The sequence below is a fragment of the Gorilla gorilla genome, chromosome 9, assembly GCF_029281585.2.
Source record: "Gorilla gorilla gorilla isolate KB3781 chromosome 9, NHGRI_mGorGor1-v2.1_pri, whole genome shotgun sequence".
Classification (NCBI taxonomy): domain Eukaryota; kingdom Metazoa; phylum Chordata; class Mammalia; order Primates; family Hominidae; genus Gorilla; species Gorilla gorilla.
Genome location: NC_073233.2, coordinates 80,025,340 through 80,036,933, shown reverse-complemented (window position 1 = coordinate 80,036,933; position 11,594 = coordinate 80,025,340). Strand labels below are relative to the sequence as shown.

Below are 11,594 nucleotides of genomic sequence, written 5' to 3'. Positions count from 1 at the left end.
CCACCTCACTCCAGCCTGGGCGACAGAGCAAGACTCCGATTCAAAAAAAAAAAAAAGAAAGAAAGAAAAAGAAACTGGCAAATAAAAATTCTTACAACTACTGGATCTTCTGTCTGTGTATTTATATATGTTGTGTGTGTGAGATATAAAAGAGCTTTGATTAATAGGTTAAAAAATAATAAGAACTTAAATCAAATATTTTATTAGAAAAATAAAAACTGTGATGCCTTTTAGTTTATATGCCTTTAGTAATCTTTGGGAAATAACATCAGTTTTACATGCAAGGTGTGTAAGGAAAGTGAAATGTGTTTTTGGTAAAAGATTATAAGAAGTCATGGGAATGTGGATTTTTCTGCCTAGATTAAAGGGTTAAAGGATTGTTTTAGATGAGATAAAGCTGAAGGTTTGAACAAATTGTGGAAGGTTTGTGAAAAATTAATGTCATAAAAGAAATTCTGTGTGAACAATGTTGGCTAAAGTTAAAGGGGTATTCAGTTTTTCTATAAATCAAACATTGGAATAAAAGCAAAACAGCATTAATCTGCTCGTTCACAAAAATTGTAAAGGGTTATAAAAGGTTTAGGATCCACTTTTCTGGGGAGGTGAGGAAACAAAAGTTTATAAGAATCTTACTTTATGGTCAAACTGATTAAGATTAAATAAATTTGTCTAAAAGGTTTTATTAAAGAATTGGGTTTAACATTAATAGTACACTAATGTAAAGGTGAAATTTGGCTTATTTAGTATAAAATCCATAAAGGAAGCATTGTCAAATGTGAAATAGTATTTGGCTTTCTTTGGCCTATATTTGCATAAATATGTTATTGGACATGTTCCAAAATTATGGAAAACACCTATAATTCCTTGGTAACTTAGTGTATGTTATTAATAGTCATAATTGTTATGTAAAATTGTTCTTTGTCACAGAACTAACCAAAATTTCCTTTTCTTTTCTTTTTTTTTTTTTTTTTGAGACAGAGTCTCACTCTGTCACCCAGGCTGTAGTACAGTGGCACAATTTCAGCTCACTGAAAACTCCACCTCCCAGGTTCAAGCAATTCTCCTGCCTCAGACTCCTCAGTAGCTGGGATTGCAGGCACCCACCACCATCCCCAGCTAATTTTTGTATTTTTAGTAGAGACAGATTTTCACCATGTTGGCCAGGCTGGTATCAAATCCCTGACCTCAGGTGATCTGCCTGCCTTGGCCTCCCAAAGTGCTGGGATTACAGGCATGAGCCACCATGCCCACCCCCACATTTCCTTTTCAATTGTGGCTTAAATAGTGGCTGTCCTAAGACTTCTGTCAACCACAGACAATTGTTTTCTTATTTTGATCCTCTTCAAAAGGTGGTTTATAATCAACTATAGAATTTTGACAGGTTCTCTTGAATGCAGGTTTCTGATAAGTTTGGAGATTGTGACATCAGAATAGAGGAAAAACTTTCAGGACTCATGGACAGCTGAAATGTTCATGACGATTAAACAGGACAGGAGTTAACTGCATGGAATGAACAAATAGAAGACTGAAGAAATCTTTTTGACTTTGCTTAAAATGCTGCTGAAACTTTGTTTTGTTTTCAGAGTCAGGAAAAATTTTGAGCTATTTACACCTTTTAACAATTCAGTAAAGTATACTTCTGGCAACATATTTGGAGCATATTTGTTTTTTTCTACCTGATTTTTCCAGAATTAGGAAACTAGGTGTGAGTATTCTTAACTTATAGCAATATAGTTATTTGCATAAGTGCAATAAGAATCTGTTTCTTGGCCGGGCGCAGTGGCTCATGCCTGTAATCCCAACACTTTGGGAGGCTGAGGTGGGTGGATCACCTGAGGCCAGGAGTTCAAGACCAGCCTGGCCAACATGGCAAAACCCTGTCTCTACTAAAAATAAATAAATAAAAATTAGCTGGGTGTGGTGGTGTGTGCCTGTAATCTCAGCTACTCAGGAGGCTGAGGCAGGAGAATCACTTGAACCCAGGAGGCAGAGGTTGCAGTGAGCCGAGATCGTGCCATTGCACTCCAGCCTGGGTGACAAGAGCAAAACTGCATCTCAAAAAAAAAGTAAGTAAATAAATAATCTAAATAATCTGTCTATTTTTTCTTTCTTTCTTTCTTTTTTTTTTTTTTTTTGAGGCAGAGTCTAACTCTGTCACCCAGGCTGGAGTGCAGTGGTGTGATCTCAGCTCACTGTAACCTCTATCTCCTGGATTCAAGTGATTCTCCTGCCTCAGTCTCCCAAATAGCTGGGACTCCCAAGTACCTTTGGCCTAATAAGCAGGCACAGCTGGAAGGCAAAACAGATCCCCCAAAATGAAGATCGCATTTTATACCAGACCCTGGATCCCTCCCCAAAAAAGGGGGAATCAGCCCATCTTCTGTGGAAGTCTTATCTCTCAGGGGGAGATAAGAAGATATTTCCAGCCAGTCACAGTGGCTCACACCTATAATCCCAGCACTTTGGGAGGCCGAGGCAGGCAGATCACCTGAGGTCAGGAGTTCAAAACCAGCCTGGCCAACATGGTGAAACCCCGTCTCTACTAAAAATACAAAAATTAGCTGGGCATGGTGCCAGGTGCCTGTAATCCCAGCTACTTGGGAGGCTGAGGCAGGAGAATCCTTTGAACCCAGGAGGCGGAGATTGCAGTGAGCTGAGATTTTGCCACTGCACTCCAGCCTGGGTGACAGAGCGAGACTCTGTCTCAAAAAAAAAAAAAAAAAAAAAGGTATTTCCATACCTTCCAGGTGGCCAAGAGCATGCTTCTCTAATCCAAACATGCAAAGAGCTACGTGATCATCTATAATTTCCATTAGCCATTCCTTAAAGTATATTTCCTACCTAGTTATTACACACCAAAACTCTCTCATAATGCGATATAATTTCTGGTAGACCAAAAGTCAAAAACTTCAGATACTGCAATCCAAAACAGAACAAAGCCTTAAATTTTGAGAGGAATTTATCAGCTCTCAATTCCTGGGGTTCCAAGAGGAAAACAGGGTTTTTTTTCAAAATGGTGTCTCTGGCGCCTCCTGTTTTCCCCAAGGAGTCCCAGGCTGTTAGAGCTTGAATATCTAATTTTAATTAAGCTGACTTTAAACCATGGGGCTCTACAAAAAAAATTCTTTAAAATCTCTTATTACCCAATTACACAACACATGCAGCTAATTTTTGTATTTTTAGTAGAGATGGGGTTTCAGCGTGTTGGCCAGGTTGGTCTCGAACTCCTGACCTCAGGTGATCTGCCCAACTCAGCCTCCCAAAGTACTGAGATTACAGGCATGACCACTGTGCCCAGCCAGAATCTGTTTTCTTTTGTAACAGGACACAATTGGAGAAACCAGTTATTTTACCAAGGCTTTGACTGGAATGGTGTGCTTTCCTTTAAGGAATCAAACTTGACTTACAGAGCTGATAAGAGCCCCTTGGGAAAACTAACTTCATACCTTTTCTACACAGATCCTGAGCAGGGTTTGTGACCTGTGGCAAGTAAAGAATGTCACTTTCTGACAGACCCAGGAGCCCTAAATCGTCTTGGGTTCTCAAGAGGAATTTACCCAACTCATAGGTATTTGATGGTACAACCGCATGGCCAAACTCGGCTTTAAAAAAAAAGTTTTGTTTTGTTTTGTTTTGTTTTTTTGAGACAGAGTCTCACTCTGTCGCCCAGGCTGGAGTGCAATGGTGTGATCTTGGCTCACTGCAACCTCTGCCTCCCAGGTTCAAGTGATTCTCCTGCCTCAGCCTCCCGAGTAGCTGGGATTACAGGCGCCTGCCACCATGCCTGGCTAGTTTTTTGTGTTTTTTAGTAGAGACGGGGTTTTACCATGTTGGCCAGGCTGGTCTTGAACTCCTGATGTGATCTTCCCTCCTCAGCCACCCAAAGTGCTGGGATTACAGGAGTGAGCCCCTGAGCCCGGCCTTAAAAGAAAAAGTCTTATCTGAGATTCTTCTACAAAACAAAGTTCCATCAAAGCCAACTTAAAAAGCCTATGTGAAAAGTAAGTATTCTTGCTGCACGTTATACAAATAATCAGGCCAAGTATAATAAAGCAATAAATCAGTCTTACCATGATTTGTCTTTAGTAAAAATGTGAAACCAAAAAGAGAAAAATTATGTTTCAGCTGGACGCGGTGGCTGACACCTGTAATCCCAGCACTTTGCGAGGCCGAGGTGGGCAGATCACAAGGTCAGGAGACCAAGACCATCCTGGCTAACACGGTGAAACCCCATCTCTACTAAAAATACAAAAAAATTAGCCGAGCGTGGTGGCAGGAGCCTGTAGTCCCAGCTACTCGGTAGGCTGAGGCAGGAGAATGGCATGAACCCGGGAGGGAGAGCTTGCAGTGAGCCGAGATCGCGCCACTGCACTCCAGCCTGGGTGACAGAGCGAGACTCCGTCTCAAATAATAATAATAATAATGATAATAATTAAAAGATGGATTTGGACAAAATGCAGAAATAGCCAGCTAGAAGCTTGTCCAACCTATAGCCCTCAGGCCTCATGTGGCCAGGACAGCTTTGAATGTGCCCCAAAACAAATTCACAGACTTTCTTAAACTTTCTTATTCTTCCAATGTGACCCAGGGAAGCCAAAAAATTGGACACCCTTAAGCCAGGAGTTTACCACGGGTTCACAATCCCTTATTCAAAATCTTTGGAGTCACATGTTTCAGATTTAAATTCTTTTAGGATTTCATAAAAGGTGATACAGAGATAATATGATTTGCAAAGAGACCAACTCCCAGGAGATCCCAGCTTGTATCCTGCAATAGTGAGCTGTACCTGAATCTTGGACAACCTGGGAAGTATCAACTTAAAATCACCAGATGTATACACTTGGAAAGAACACTTTTACTAATATTGTGTTGTAACCTGCAGGCTGGGAAGTGGAGCCTCTGGCTGAGATGGAAAGCAGGCACTGTGAGGGAGGAGAGGTGGGACAGGAGTTTTATGCTAAATGGGTTAGCTAGTATACTTATTAATAGGTTATAGGAGGAGCTATGAATATTCATGAAAGGGAGTCACATGCATGTATATTAAGCAAACATACATGTTACATATATCCTGTGTTCACTTTGGGGTGGAGAGTTAACATTAATTATTTTTATATTTGTATTTTGTTTTTAATTAAAAAAATAGAGACAAGGTCTCACTATGTTGCCTAGGCTGGTCTTGAACTCCTAGGCTCAAGCAATCCTCTTGCCTTGGCCTCCCAAAGTGCTAGGATTGCAGGCATTGAGCCACCATACCCAGCTGAGACTTAACATTAAAATGCAGACTTAGGCCGTACACATCAAAAGGTGAAATACAGGACACAAAGGCACTTTTTGTGCAGCCTCTGTAAACCAGCCAGAACCAGACCGTGGTTAACAGGAACTGATCAGGAAGGATAGCTTTGTGAGCTGGTCAGCTGTTGTGTCAAATCACAAAAAGAGAGTGAAGTCTGGCCATGGCATCAGGCAGTTGAAGCTGAAGTCAGCGGAGGAGTCTTCCATTCTCTGTTTTCCAGGACAGGATTCTGCTTAACTCTTAGGAAAAAAGCCTGGTAACAGTAAGGAAGAGGGTATACTGAGGTGTGACCAGCCTCCTGTCTTATCATAGCCAGGAAACCCAGATTTTAAAGTTTTTCTGGGGTCTCCTTGGCCAAGAGGGGTTTGTTCAGTCAGTTGAGGGGTCTTTGGATTTTCTTTTTACTCCACATTTCTTCCTTTTAGCCAAGATCTGCCACAGTCAGCATCAATGGCCAAATTGTTTGTACCATGTCGTTGCCAGGATGGTGAGGCTACCTGCTCCAGATCCATCCAGTCCCTTGGTGGGACCCTTGTGGCCAAGAGACTTACAGCCAATTGAACATCTTGGCCAGACAGAAATAGAGGTGGGCAGGTACTCATCAACCCCTAAGGTCTATCAAGCAACATAAAGGCCAAAAGGTAGGGCTACCAATTTAACTTGTCTATAAGTTCTATGCATTGAGCCAGCATAATTCTGGTTTTAGCAGCAGACTTACAGCAGTTGGTTATACATATATAAGTTATTTATTTATTTATATTTACTTTTTAGATAGAGTATCCCTCTGTTGCCAAGGCTGGAGTGCAGTGGCGTGATCTCGGCTCACTGCAACCTCCGCCTCCCAGGTTCAAGCAATTCTCCTGCCTCAGCCTCCCGAGTAGCTAGGATTACAGGCACATGCCACCATGCCCGGCTAATTTTTGTATTTTTAGTAAAGACAGTGTTTCGCCATGTTGGCCAAGCTGGTCTTGAACTCCTGACCTCAAATGATCTGCCCACCTCCCAAAGTGCTGGGATTACAGGCTTGAGCCCCCATGCCTGTCCCATATTATAAGTAATTTAAATGTTATGAAGAAAAGTTTGATGGAGACTATAATTATAACAAAAACTTCAATAGCACCTTTTTTTTTTTTTTTTTGAGATGGAGTCTCACTCTCACCCAGGCTGGAGTGCAGTGGTGTGATCTCGGTTCACTGCAATCTCCACCTAGCAGGTTCAAGCGATTCTCCTGCCTCAGCCTCCCAAGTAGCTGGGATTACAGGTGCCGCCACCACACCCAGCTAATTTTTTGTATTTTTCAGTAGAGATGGGGTTTCACCATGTTGGCCAAGCTGGTCACAAACTCCTGACCTCAGATGATCCACCCGCCTCAGCCTCCCAGAGTGTTGGGATTACAGGCATGAGCCGCCACGCCCAGCCTTCAATAGCATCTTGAAAGGAATTTCTGTTTGGTAGAAAGCCAACTGAACAGATCATTGATAGGATCAGTAGTTTTATTTCTTGTAATCATTTAGCTTGTTTGGAAATTCTTTCTGTATGAGTTTTTCTTCTTCTTTTTTTTTTGAGACAGAGTCTTGCTCTATCAGTTTGGAATGCAATTGCGTGATCTAGGCTAACTGCAACCTATGCCTCCCAGGCCCAAGTGATCCTCTTGCCTCAGCCTCCCAAATAGCTGGGATTACAGGCATGTGCCACCATGCCTGGTTAATTTTTGCAGTTTTTGTAGAGATAGGGTTTCACCATGTTGCTCAGGCTGGTCTCAAACTCCTGAGCTCAAGCGATCCTCCCTCCCCAGCCTCCCAAAGTGCTGGGATTATAGGTGTGAGCCACTGTGCCCAACCCTATATGAGTTTCTACTTCACCTGAAGTGTTGATGTAAGTGCAACACGTGTTATGGGCCACTGCACAGACTCTTCCTTGTTTGGGTAAAAGAAAATCTGAAGCTATTAAATTATCTATTACTACTTGAGCCAGGGAATTCAATTTGTTGGGCTACAAGGCTTTTTGCAGTGTCTTCAGCTACTTGTCCAGTAGTAGCAGATAGGTTTGAATATGCTGGTCAGGTTTTGAATTAGACTCCTTCAGTTTTGAATTAGTCTCATTTAAGGAGGTTATCTGAGACTCCCAACTGTGTTTAGAGCTCTCATAATACCACTGAAAAATGGTCTCCCATGGGAGGATTCCTTGAGTCCAGGAATTTGAGACCAGCATGGTCTATAAAAAATTAAAAATTGAAAATAAAGAAATTAGTGGGGTGTGGTGGTGCATGCCTATAATCCCAGCTACTTGAGAGGCAGAGGTGGGAGGATGATTGAGCCTGGGAGGTCGAGGCTGCAGTGAGCCATGTTCGTGCCACTCCACTCCACTCCCCATGACAGAGTGAGACTCTGTCTCAAAAAAAAATAAAGACCTCCCATTGCTTCTGAGAGGTCCTGAACCCTATTGTGCATGCAAATAAACTAATTTAGGCATGTCAGACATTCTGCCAAAAGTTCTCCATTTTGGCCTATATTTTGGCCTTTATATTGTTCCAGGTTAGCTTTTTTCCAGGATCCAAAATATTCACAAGACTTTTTCTCATAATTCTGAAACATGCGTGTTCCTGATGGCAGCTGGTCTGGGACTGTCTCCTTAGAATCTAGATTCCCCAGAAAAGCATAAGACATCCCTTCGTGTGCCACTAGAGGGCAAGCATCCTCACCAAACCTGATGGGCTGATGGGCCGGATGAGTCAGGCTGAACTGCCCCCAACCTCCCCATCTAGAAACCTGGGGCCAACAAAGATGGCACTTGCAGGGTCCGAATGGAGGGGATCAGGGTAAAAAAATGAAGTCCTCGAGATCTCAATTCAAAAGTGAGAGATCTTAGATCGGGGAGAGCTTACTCACCTTCCTCCCAAAGCTGTCAGGGAGACAAATGAGCTGTCAATGGCTCCACCTGGCACCTGTGCATTCACTTACGCTGGGGGAACCTGGGCTGCTCCATGGATCCTACTCTTGTCTTCAATTATATTGGCTTAAAATCACAAGATCTTTACATTTGGAAAAGAGAGCTTTATTTCTTTTGATGGGTTGCAACCTACAAGCTAGGAATTGAAGTGAGGGTGGGACAGGGGTTTTACACTAAATCAGTTGGCTAAACATATATATTTAATAAGTTTTAAGAGGATTTATGAATATTCATGAGAGTTGCACACATGTGTACCAATAAAACATGTTAAATATGTCCCATATTCACTTCGGGGTGGAGACATTAAAATGCAGTTGAATTAGGCTCTGTATGTCAAAATGTGAAACACAGGACCCAAGCACTTTGTGTGCTGCCTCTGTAAACCAGCCAGAACTGGTCCATGGTTGAGAGTCATTGATCAGCCAGGAATGTTTTGTAAGCTGATCAGCTGTCATGTCAAAATCAGGAAAGGGAAGGGAGTCTCGCAGTTGGCTGAAATTGAAATCAGTGAAGGAGTCTCCTGTTCTTGGTTTTCCAGGGCTGGTTTCTGTTTAGCTCTTGGGAAAGAAGCCTGGTAACGGTTCGTGAGGAAGCAGGTGTACTGAGGTGTGAGTGACCTATCATCACGGCCAGGAAACTTGGATTTTAAAGTTTTTCTGGGGTCTCTTTGGCCAAGAGGTGTCCATTCAGTTGTTTGGAGGGTTGAGGATTTTATTTGTATTTCCCAGAGGGTTGAGTTCTCTGAAGACCTCAGCAGGTAGAGGTCTCTGGAACCCTCAGGCCTCTTTCCTTCTTTATACCCCAGTGCTGATGGGAGAAGGGCAGGCAGGTGTCTAGGAAAGCCTGAACATGGGAGATCCTCTAGATGGAACTCCTGCCCTCTCATCCACTGCCCATGGCTTGGGGGCTGATCATGAACTGAACTTTATGGCCCCTCCACGGCAGGAGTGAGACCTGCTACCTGAGGCAGGCCCCTGGGCCATGAGGGCTTCAGAATAATACCAGCAAATGGAGGGTTGGGTTGGAGGTCAAGTTCAGTTCCTCTGGTAAGTCCTCACCACTTGCGGAGTCTCAGAGCCCTGCTCTGAAGGATGAGGTGGTGCACCTATCTGGAGTCTGGGTGCTAGGGCCAGCAGGGAGGGACAGTCAGGCAGTCAGCTTGAACCAATCCAGAGAGTATCTGCCTGAGCTGGAAGCTTAATACCACAAGGTTAACCATTGGCATTCCTTCTAACCCCAACCCGAAGGCTGCCCTAGGACTAGGCAGATAACAGGAAGGTGTTTGGCTCACAGAGGTGGAGACTCTGGGCTTCAGGAAGCAGGAGAGGGGCCTCAGAGTGTGGAGGAGAGAACCCTGAGGTCTTCCCTGAGTGCCAGCCTATCACACATGCAATCTCACATCACTCATCTTCCCAGCTGCAGAAACTACTGATCTCAGTCCGATTCTAAGCCTGCCTTCTTTCACCTAGCAGTTGCAGGAGAGAAGCTCTGTGAGGGGCCCACAGGGCACCGTCCTAAGGAATGCAGATCCAGTGTTTCTTCTTTGCCCTTAACTGCTGCCCATTCCCCACATAACCTCTCTCAGCCACCCTGGAATTCTGCTTGCACTTCTATTACCTCTAAGCCTTTGTACTTGCTGAGACCTGTCCACGGAATGCCATTCCCTGTGCTGTTTTGTGCTTGGCAAACATTACTCCTTTGGAAGCCTTCCCTGACCTCTTTGGGCTTCAGCAGAATAACACCACACTCTGTGCTTCCCTCTGTGAAAGACTCATCTCCTTGTTCTAAGAGTCACTGGTTCTCAGAACTGTCTGTCCCTACCAGACCTTGCAAGGAACTCAATTCCCTTCCTGTTGGCTGAGACCAGCATGGGCCAGTGGACTGGATGCTCAGAAGGAATTGCTGACTGACAGAATGGATGCAGCGATTCCTTAACTTACTGAGCACATTCTCGGTGCCAGGCACTGACCCAGACCCTGGGGATGTAGCATAAAATGACACAGGCAAAACCCTGCTTTCGGGAGAGTATGTTTTGTTAGGGAAAAGGCTGACAACAAACACAGTAGATAAAAATCTGCACAAGGACATAGAGTAGTGTGATGAGAAATCAGCTGGGTGGGTTTGTCAGGTTGAGTGGTCAGAAGTCATTTTAGGGGGGGATTGTAGGTTGTGATCTAAGTGGCCACAAAGTGCTAGGCTGCAGAGGATTAATGAAGAACATTTCAGGCATGCAGAGAAAGAGTTGCTGGAGCAAAGACCCCCAACATGAGAAATGTGACTGGAGCTCATTTATGGGGTGGTGTGGGAGAGATTTGGCTTGAGGGCTCAAAGGAGGGGCATAGTCTTCTGTGCTATTGTGAAGAAGTTTGGTTTTTACAGTTGATGCCACTGAAAAGTATTGAAGGGTTGATGAAAGAGCTGTAACATAGTAAGACATGTTTAAGGTCCATCAGCTACTAGAACATATAGGTGGAAGTGTGCTGATGAATAGAGTATCGCTAGTTCTCCAGTCTCTCCCTACAACATATTTTCTAGTTACAAAGGGGAAGGTGTAGTGGAGAAACCTGGCAGACACAATCTCAAGAAAAAGATCAAAGTTAACGTCACCAGGAATGAGCAAACCCCACACCACGTGCCTCCCGTTATGATGCATGGGATAACCATGTAGGGTATTTGTGCCCAAAATGCATAACCTCAATGAATCATGAGGAAACAGACAAACCCAAATGGAGGAGTATTCTACTAAATAACTGGCCTGTGGCTTTCAGCAATGTCAAGATCATAAAAGAACCCCATTCCTTCCAATGCCCATCAGTAGGAGACTGAATTCAATGTAATGTACACATAGAATGGATTATTACCTGGTAATTTAACATATCAATAGGTCAATATGGAAAGATCTCAGAACAATGGCAGATGAAAACTGCACTGAGCTGCCCTTTCCCCACCTGTAAGATGAGCAGAAAACCAAAGTTTAATGGCATAGTGGGTTGACAAGGTTGTGGAGAAACAGGCACTCTCTCTGTCTCTTTTTTTTTTTTTTTTTTTTTTTTGAGACAATGTCTTGCCCTGTTGCCCAGGCTGGAGTGCAGTGGCATGATCATAGCTTACTGTAACCACAGCCTGCTGGGAGTCAAGCGATTCTCTCACCTCAGCCTCCCTAGTAGTTGGAACTACAGGCACACACCAGCATGCCCAGCTGATTTTTTTAGTTTTTTGTAGAGTTGGGGTTTCACCATGTTGCCCAGGCTGATATTGAACTCCTGGGCTCAAGAGATTCTCCTGCCTCAGCCTCCCAAACTGCTGGGATCACAGACGTGAGCCATCACACCCAGTGGAGAAAGAGGCACTC

The 11,594-nt window shown here is 43.7% G+C and overlaps 1 pseudogene; it reads right to left on the bottom strand.

The window, feature by feature from the left end:
* Positions 1–2,484: 2,484 nt before the first annotated feature.
* Positions 2,485–10,191, bottom strand: LOC129525545 (uncharacterized; annotated as a pseudogene).
* Positions 10,192–11,594: the final 1,403 nt, after the last annotated feature.